The 7,068-nt window shown below is 42.5% G+C and overlaps 3 pseudogenes; all 3 read left to right on the forward strand.

The window, feature by feature from the left end:
- LOC147818528 (protocadherin gamma-C5 pseudogene) overlaps positions 1-1,382 on the forward strand; it is a 2,365-nt pseudogene extending 983 nt beyond the window's left edge.
- A 245-nt stretch (positions 1,383-1,627) lies between these two features.
- On the forward strand, positions 1,628-4,479 carry LOC111662804 (protocadherin gamma-C5 pseudogene; annotated as a pseudogene).
- Positions 4,480-5,369: 890 nt separating this feature from the next.
- On the forward strand, positions 5,370-7,066 carry LOC147818529 (protocadherin gamma-C5 pseudogene; annotated as a pseudogene).
- The last annotated feature ends 2 nt before the right edge of the window (positions 7,067-7,068 follow it).

Below are 7,068 nucleotides of genomic sequence, written 5' to 3' on the forward strand. Positions count from 1 at the left end.
GGAGCAGAGTAAAGTACAATGTCTAATCTAGCATATACAGGTGTGTGTGTGTGTGTGTGTGTGTGTGTCTGTGTCTGTGGGGACACAGACAAAGGCAAGATGGCCGACTCAAAGTGGTCACTGTGACCACATGACCTGAACAAAGAAGACTACAAAGATGGCGGTAAACAAAGAAACTACTAAAATGGCCGCTGAGACCACCTAGTGTGTGTGAGAGGGGAGCAGTGAGTTTCTTTGTTAGCCTAGCTCATGTAATCTAAAGGTACCAGGTTAGAGGGGGAAGGTTAGCTTCATGCAGGTTCTAGGACTGAGACGTACTGCTATGTGTGAACATACGAGTACTCGATTAACTGTATGACTGACCACAACCTAAGCAAACATTGCAACAACAAGACATCAATCAACAATTACATTAACAAGTTAAGACTTCTGCTGATTAGCTATGCCGTGCTATGCTGTGCTGGGAGAGGTTAGGCCCAGTCCGTTAACGTTACCCAATCCTTGGAACAAGCAAAGAGGTCCTTTCCAGTGTTTTGTAAAGTCCAGTGAGTTGGGAGGCTTCCTGGTGGAGTAAAGTCCTGTCTGGCTGTGTTGCTTGCTGTTATCTCCCTTGTTCTCCTCACAGAGTTAGCTGTTCCATGCTAACTTTGCTACGACTCCTGTTGCTTGGAAAATCAGCTGGCCTTGTATTGTAGCTGCTGATTCTGAAGAGGATTTGGTTCACTCACAGTTAATCCGAAGCAGGTCGCTGCTGTGGAGGAGAAGAGTGTTTGCAGGCTGCTGTTAGCAGGCCGGCAAGAGAGCTAGTTTCTCAGGTAACAGAGCTGACCTGGGCTGGGGCCTTGTTGCCCTTTTAAGAACCGAGAGAAGAGGGCTGGAGCTGTTCTCCAGAGCAAGCCAAGAAGGGAAGAAGAGTGAGAAGGGGTCTAGAAGACTGGTTTTGTTTGGTGACACCCTTGGGGGTCACATGTCACACGCTGACCATGGCTGGCCAGTAAGGTCCGTGGGGGGAAGGGTCATCCCCAGGTGTGAACGGTGAGGAACTGTGGAGTGTGAATTCCTTTGTCCAGTGGAGCAAAGAAACATTTGGTCTATTGAATGATTGAGTCCCAACATATCTATCTATCTATCTATCTATCTATCTATCTATCTATCTATCTATCTATCTATCTATCTATCTATCTATTTATCTATCTATCTATCTATTTATCTATCTATCTATCTATCAATGTTTGGTTAAATTCTTAAAATCATATTTGGCAAGACTGTGTTCGGAAACATTTGAAACAACTGTGTTCAAGACATCTGTTAATACAGTCTCACACATTTCCATAGCCTTTCCTGAATAGTTCAGCACCACGACCGTGGACAGTGACTCTTAGTGGGATACAGGGATGCTTACACTATACAGGCTTGTGATTTACCTGTGTGAGCGTGTGAGCTTTGCTTCTATACTTGATTATCTTTTCAAAAAAAAAATGTCGTTCCCAAAAAAATGTAAAAAAAAAAAAAAAAAAACATTCTACTGTGGAGATTGTGATTTTTTTTATTTTATTTTTTTTTTTACATCTGACGTAACTTTATCCGGGTCTATTTCCTATCTGTCTTTTCTTTGCATTCTTTGACGTCCCTATTTCCTGGTAATAATTGCCTTTGGTTAAAGGGAAGGGGCACAAGCACAATAGATGCTGCGTCTTTAAGAGTCTCGATCGGTTCCCCTCTCATTGGATGGTTGAAATAAATGCTGTGCACCAATAGGATTCAAGACTGTACAAAGCAATCTACTCCCTGCCCCCATGCAGTCTATGCGCTGTAACAAGACCGCAAAGAGCAAGAGGAGAGACAGCAATGAGCTCGTTTTTTACAATATGAAAATTTTATATTTCGGTTTACATCCGTGCTCAGTAATTTGTGATAAATGTTCAATGGGAATATTACCTGCAATGATGGATTTCATGATTTTTCTATACACAATGTCGATTGGAATTAATGTGTTATAGCGGACCAAGGATGACAAAGAGAATAGGATATCGAGACTGGAGGTGGCAGGCGCTTTGGTGGCATCATTTCTTTCTCTTATGGACTACAATACACGGACAGACTCGTTACAGCATCCCAGAGGAACTAAAACAGGGCTCTGTGGTAGGAAATCTAGCCAAAGATCTGGGTTTGGGACTATCTGAGATCTTTGACCGTAAACTGCGAGTCGCCTCTGAGGCTGGTGAGCAGTATTTCAGTGTGGATGCGGGGAAGGGCGAGCTGGTGGTGAATGACAGAATAGACAGAGAGGCTTTATGTGGACAAAGCGCCAGCTGTGTGTTGCCTTTGCAGGTTGTAATTGAAGATCCATTACAACTTTTTCGTGTTGAAGTTGAAATACAAGACATTAATGATAATTCACCCAGATTCCCATCAAATGATATCACATTGGAGATTGCAGAATCGACAGTTGTGGGTGTTCGATTCCCTTTAGAAAGCGCCATAGACCCAGATGTGGGCAGTAATTCACTGAAGTCATACACTCTCAGTAAAGATGAATGTTTTAATATTAGAGTTAAAGAAGTTGCCGGTGGAAGGAAAGTCCCTGAGTTGATTTTAGCAAAGGTTTTAGATAGAGAGAAAAAGGCTGTTCATAAGCTTTTGTTGACCGCCGTAGATGGAGGCAACCCAGTGAGATCAGGAACCTCTCAAGTATCTATCAAAGTCCTTGACATCAACGACAACGTTCCAGCTTTTGAGAAAAACTTGTATAAAGTATCAATTAATGAAAATACTGCAGAAGGTGCAATGATTGTACAAACAAAAGCAACAGATATGGACGATGGTCAAAACGGAGAAATAGAGTACTCATTTGGAGCGCACACATCAGATGTTGTTCTCTCTGTTTTTAATATTGATCAGTTATCGGGAACTATATTTCTTAAAGGAAAACTAGATTTTGAATCAACTTCAAATTATGAAATAGACATAAGTGCGAAAGACAAAGGCAGTCCGAGAATGGAAGGGCACTGTACTGTGCATGTTGACGTTTTAGATGTTAACGATAATGCCCCAGAAATAATACTCACGTCTCATCCAAAGCCAGTGCGAGAAGACTCCCCTAATGGCACCGTGGTAGCTTTACTCAGTGCCCGAGACCTAGACTCCGGTGATAACGGTAAAGTGACATTACAGCTCCCTAAGAAATCGCAATTTGCCCTGAAACCATCGTTCTCACAAAATTACGCACTGGTTACCAGAGGCATTTTAGATAGAGAAAATGTTTCCGAATATTATATTGAAATAACAGCCACTGATTCAGGCTCTCCTCCTCTTTCCAGTAAGAAAACTATACCAGTCAGCATTACTGATGTGAATGACAACCCTCCTGTATTCACTCAGCCCTCCTATAATGTATATTTAAAAGAGAATGGGGTACCAGGATCTATACTGTACTCAGTATCAGCCTCTGACCTGGATTTTGGTGAAAATGCTAAAATCTCTTACTCTATACTGGACTCTAAAGTGCAGGACGTTTCTGCCTCGTCGTATGTTTACATTAACTCAGATAACGGCAGCATCTACAGTATGCACTCGTTTGACTATGAGAAACTGAAGGTGTTTCAGATTCAGGTTCAGGCAAAGGATCAGGGCTCTCCGTCTCTCAGCAGCAACGCCACTGTCCATGTTTTTATCCTGGACCAGAACGACAACGCCCCCGCTGTTATTTACCCCTCCTCCGCTGCCATGGGCTCCCTCTCTCATCAGAGGATGCCCCGCTCCGCTAAAGCGGGTCACCTGGTTACTAAGGTGACGGCCGTGGACGCTGACTCGGGCCATAACGCCTGGATCTCCTACAAACTGGCGGAGGCCACAGACGCCTCTCTGTTCACTGTCAATCTGTACACAGGGGAGGTGAGGACTAAACGCGCTGTGTCCGAGCAGGACGACTCCTCTCAGAGGCTGCTTATAGAGATCAGGGACGACGGGGAACCGGTCCAGTCCTCCACCGTCACGGTGTCCATCCTTCTGGAGGACGGTCTCCATGAGCCCATCTTAGACCTCCGACAGAAAGTGGCCGAGCCCAGCAAGAAAACTGGGAGAATCACCCTTTATTTGATTCTGTCTCTGGCCTCGGTGTCCGTGCTGTCTCTGTTGACTTTTCTCATCTTAGCGGTTAAATGCATCAGGAGCAGCAGAAGCAGCGGTAGCTGCTGCATGAGACGGACCGACTGTGATGATTACAAGAACCCCAACAGAAACCTGCAGATTCAGCTCAACACTGATGGACCTATAAAGTACGTGGAGGTCCTGGGAGGAGACATGTTGTCTCAGAGTCAGTCCTTCAGGTCCTGCATGTCTCCAATGTCAGAGTACAGTGATTTCACACTCATTAAGCCCAGCAGCACCACTGACTTTAAGGAGGTGATCAGTGTCCTGGATGCGTCTTTACCCGACAGCACCTGGACCTTTGAGAGCCAGCAGGTGAGCAGAAAATAATAGACCTGCTATAAGGTTTTTCAATCACTATTGGCAATATATTTCTTTCATAGCCTGAAATAATAATCGTAATAATCTGAACTAATGTGAAATATTTTCTCAAATTGTTTGGAATGAACTTTAATGAAATGCACTATTCCATGGACGGTCTAACATTTCAGATTTTTTTTTAATTTGTTCCAGTATATAAAACAGCACACAGCGTGTATGACAAGATATCTGCTGTGACTGGTTAAAAATTAGCTTTATATTGTATGTGAAAACTGATTTATTTATTTATTTATTTATTTGCTGTTTTTCAACGTGACATACTGTCGTTCTCTTTAAACACCGAATACATTAATATGTATTTAGAAATTCCTTTTGAAACTATATTTAACTAAAGTTGGAACTGCAACTGGTCGTTTCTAATTATCGCCATTTATTATTCACCATTTTGATTGCTTGTACATTACACAGTATTGTTTGAAAACTTATGTGAATTTTGTAAAATATATTTTCCAGATTCAAGTGTTAATGTTTTAATCTGTTATTATTATATTTATGATTAGTTAACAGCAATCATTTGAAAGGTAGTTCAATGTATTTAGGTATTGGGATTTATAACCTTTATATTTTTCGTAAGATGAATTCCTATTTAATTTTCTACAGAAAGAATAGTGCCAACCCTGAGGTGATGTTACATTTGTCTAAATGCATTGCGACCTTGGGGAGAGGCGGGAGGTGCAGCAGCTTTGTGGGCAGAGTTAGCTCTCTGTGATTGGATAGGAAAGCTGGATGCTGTGAACCAATAGCATACAGAACTGTACAAAGAGATCTACTCCATCCCCCATTCACTCTCACCACGGTAACCCTCACAGTCTCAGTGCTGGAGAGGAGATACGCTTTTTCGAAGGAGTCCCGAATATATATTTGATTACCAATTATTTGAGGATTTATTTACACTGGAATGTCCATTCTGCTGATGGCTCTGAATGCTGGGTTGTGTTGGTGAAAACCCCGATGGGAAATAACATATTCTAACGGACCGGGGATGACAAAGAGAATGGGATACCGAGACTGGAGATGGCAGGCGCTTTGGTGGCATCATTTCTTTCTCTTATGGACTACAATAGACGGACAGACTCGTTACAGCATCCCAGAGGAACTGAAACAGGGCTCTGTGGTAGGAAATCTAGCCAAAGATCTGGGTTTTGGATTATCTGACATTTTTGAACGTAAATTGCGTGTTGACTCAGAGGCTGGTGAGCAGTATTTCAGTGTGGATGCGGGGAAGGGCGAGCTGGTGGTGAATGACGGAATAGACAGAGAGGCTTTATGCGGACAAAGCGCCAGCTGTGTGTTGCCTTTACAGGTTGTAACAGAGAACCCGCTACAACTACACCGGATAGAAGTAGAAATAAGAGACATAAATGACAATTCTCCGATTTTTTCAACAGAGGAGCGATCTTTAAAGATAGCAGAATCCACTGCCACAGGCATACGCTTCCCTTTGGAAACAGCCCAGGATCTGGACGTTGGTAGTAATTCGGTTAAATCTTATACTCTGAGTAAAGATGAGTGTTTTAGTTTAAGGATTAAAGAGTTGCCAGGTAATCGAAAGGTTCCGGAACTAGTACTAGATAAATCACTTGACAGAGAGAAACAAAGCGTACACCAGTTACTACTGACGGCTTTAGACGGAGGCAATCCTGTCAAAACTGGAACCACAAAAATCATCGTTACTGTACTCGACAATAACGACAATGTCCCTGTTTTCAAAAGGCCGTTATATAATGTAACTGTGCATGAAAATACTGTCACTGGTTCTGTACTTGTAAAAGTTGAAGCAACAGACGCAGATGAGGGTGTTAATGGAGAGATTGAATATGTATTTGCTGATCACACACCGCAGTCATTGTTGTCCATTTTTCTTTTACATTCGGATACAGGTGAGATCTCCATTGTTGGGCCGTTAGATTATGAAAGCAATGCAATACATGAAATAGATATTACTGCGAAAGATAAAGGAGTTCCTGAGATGGAGGGGCACTGTCGTGTGCAAGTAGTAGTAATTGACATTAATGACAATGCCCCAGAAATAGTTCTCACTTCAAAACCAACTCCGGTACGGGAGGACTCACGGAGAGGCACGGTAGTTGCTTTAATCAGAGCACGAGACCTTGACTCCGGTGATAACGGTAAAGTGACGTTAAAACTCCAAAAGGGGTCACCCTTTATTTTGAAAGCATCTTTTTCTAATAATTACGCACTAGTTACAAATGGTCCTTTAGACCGAGAGAGTTTCTCAGAGTATAACATTGAGATAACTGCCACTGATTCAGGCTCTCCTCCTCTGTCCAGTAAGAAAACGATACCAGTCAGCATCACTGATGTGAATGATAACCCTCCTGTATTCACTCAGCCCTCCTATAATGTATATTTAAAAGAGAATGGGGTACCAGGATCTATACTGTACTCAGTTTCAGCCTCTGACCTGGATTTTGGTGAAAATGCTAAAATCTCTTACTCTATACTGGACTCTAAAGTGCAGGACGTTTCTGCCTCGTCGTATGTTTACATTAACTCAGATAACGGCAGCATCTACAG

The sequence above is a fragment of the Seriola lalandi genome, unplaced genomic scaffold (genome assembly GCF_002814215.2).
Source record: "Seriola lalandi dorsalis isolate HSWRI2012SDOR001 ecotype SW California unplaced genomic scaffold, Sedor1 jcf7180002054569, whole genome shotgun sequence".
Lineage (NCBI taxonomy): Eukaryota > Metazoa > Chordata > Actinopteri > Carangiformes > Carangidae > Seriola > Seriola lalandi.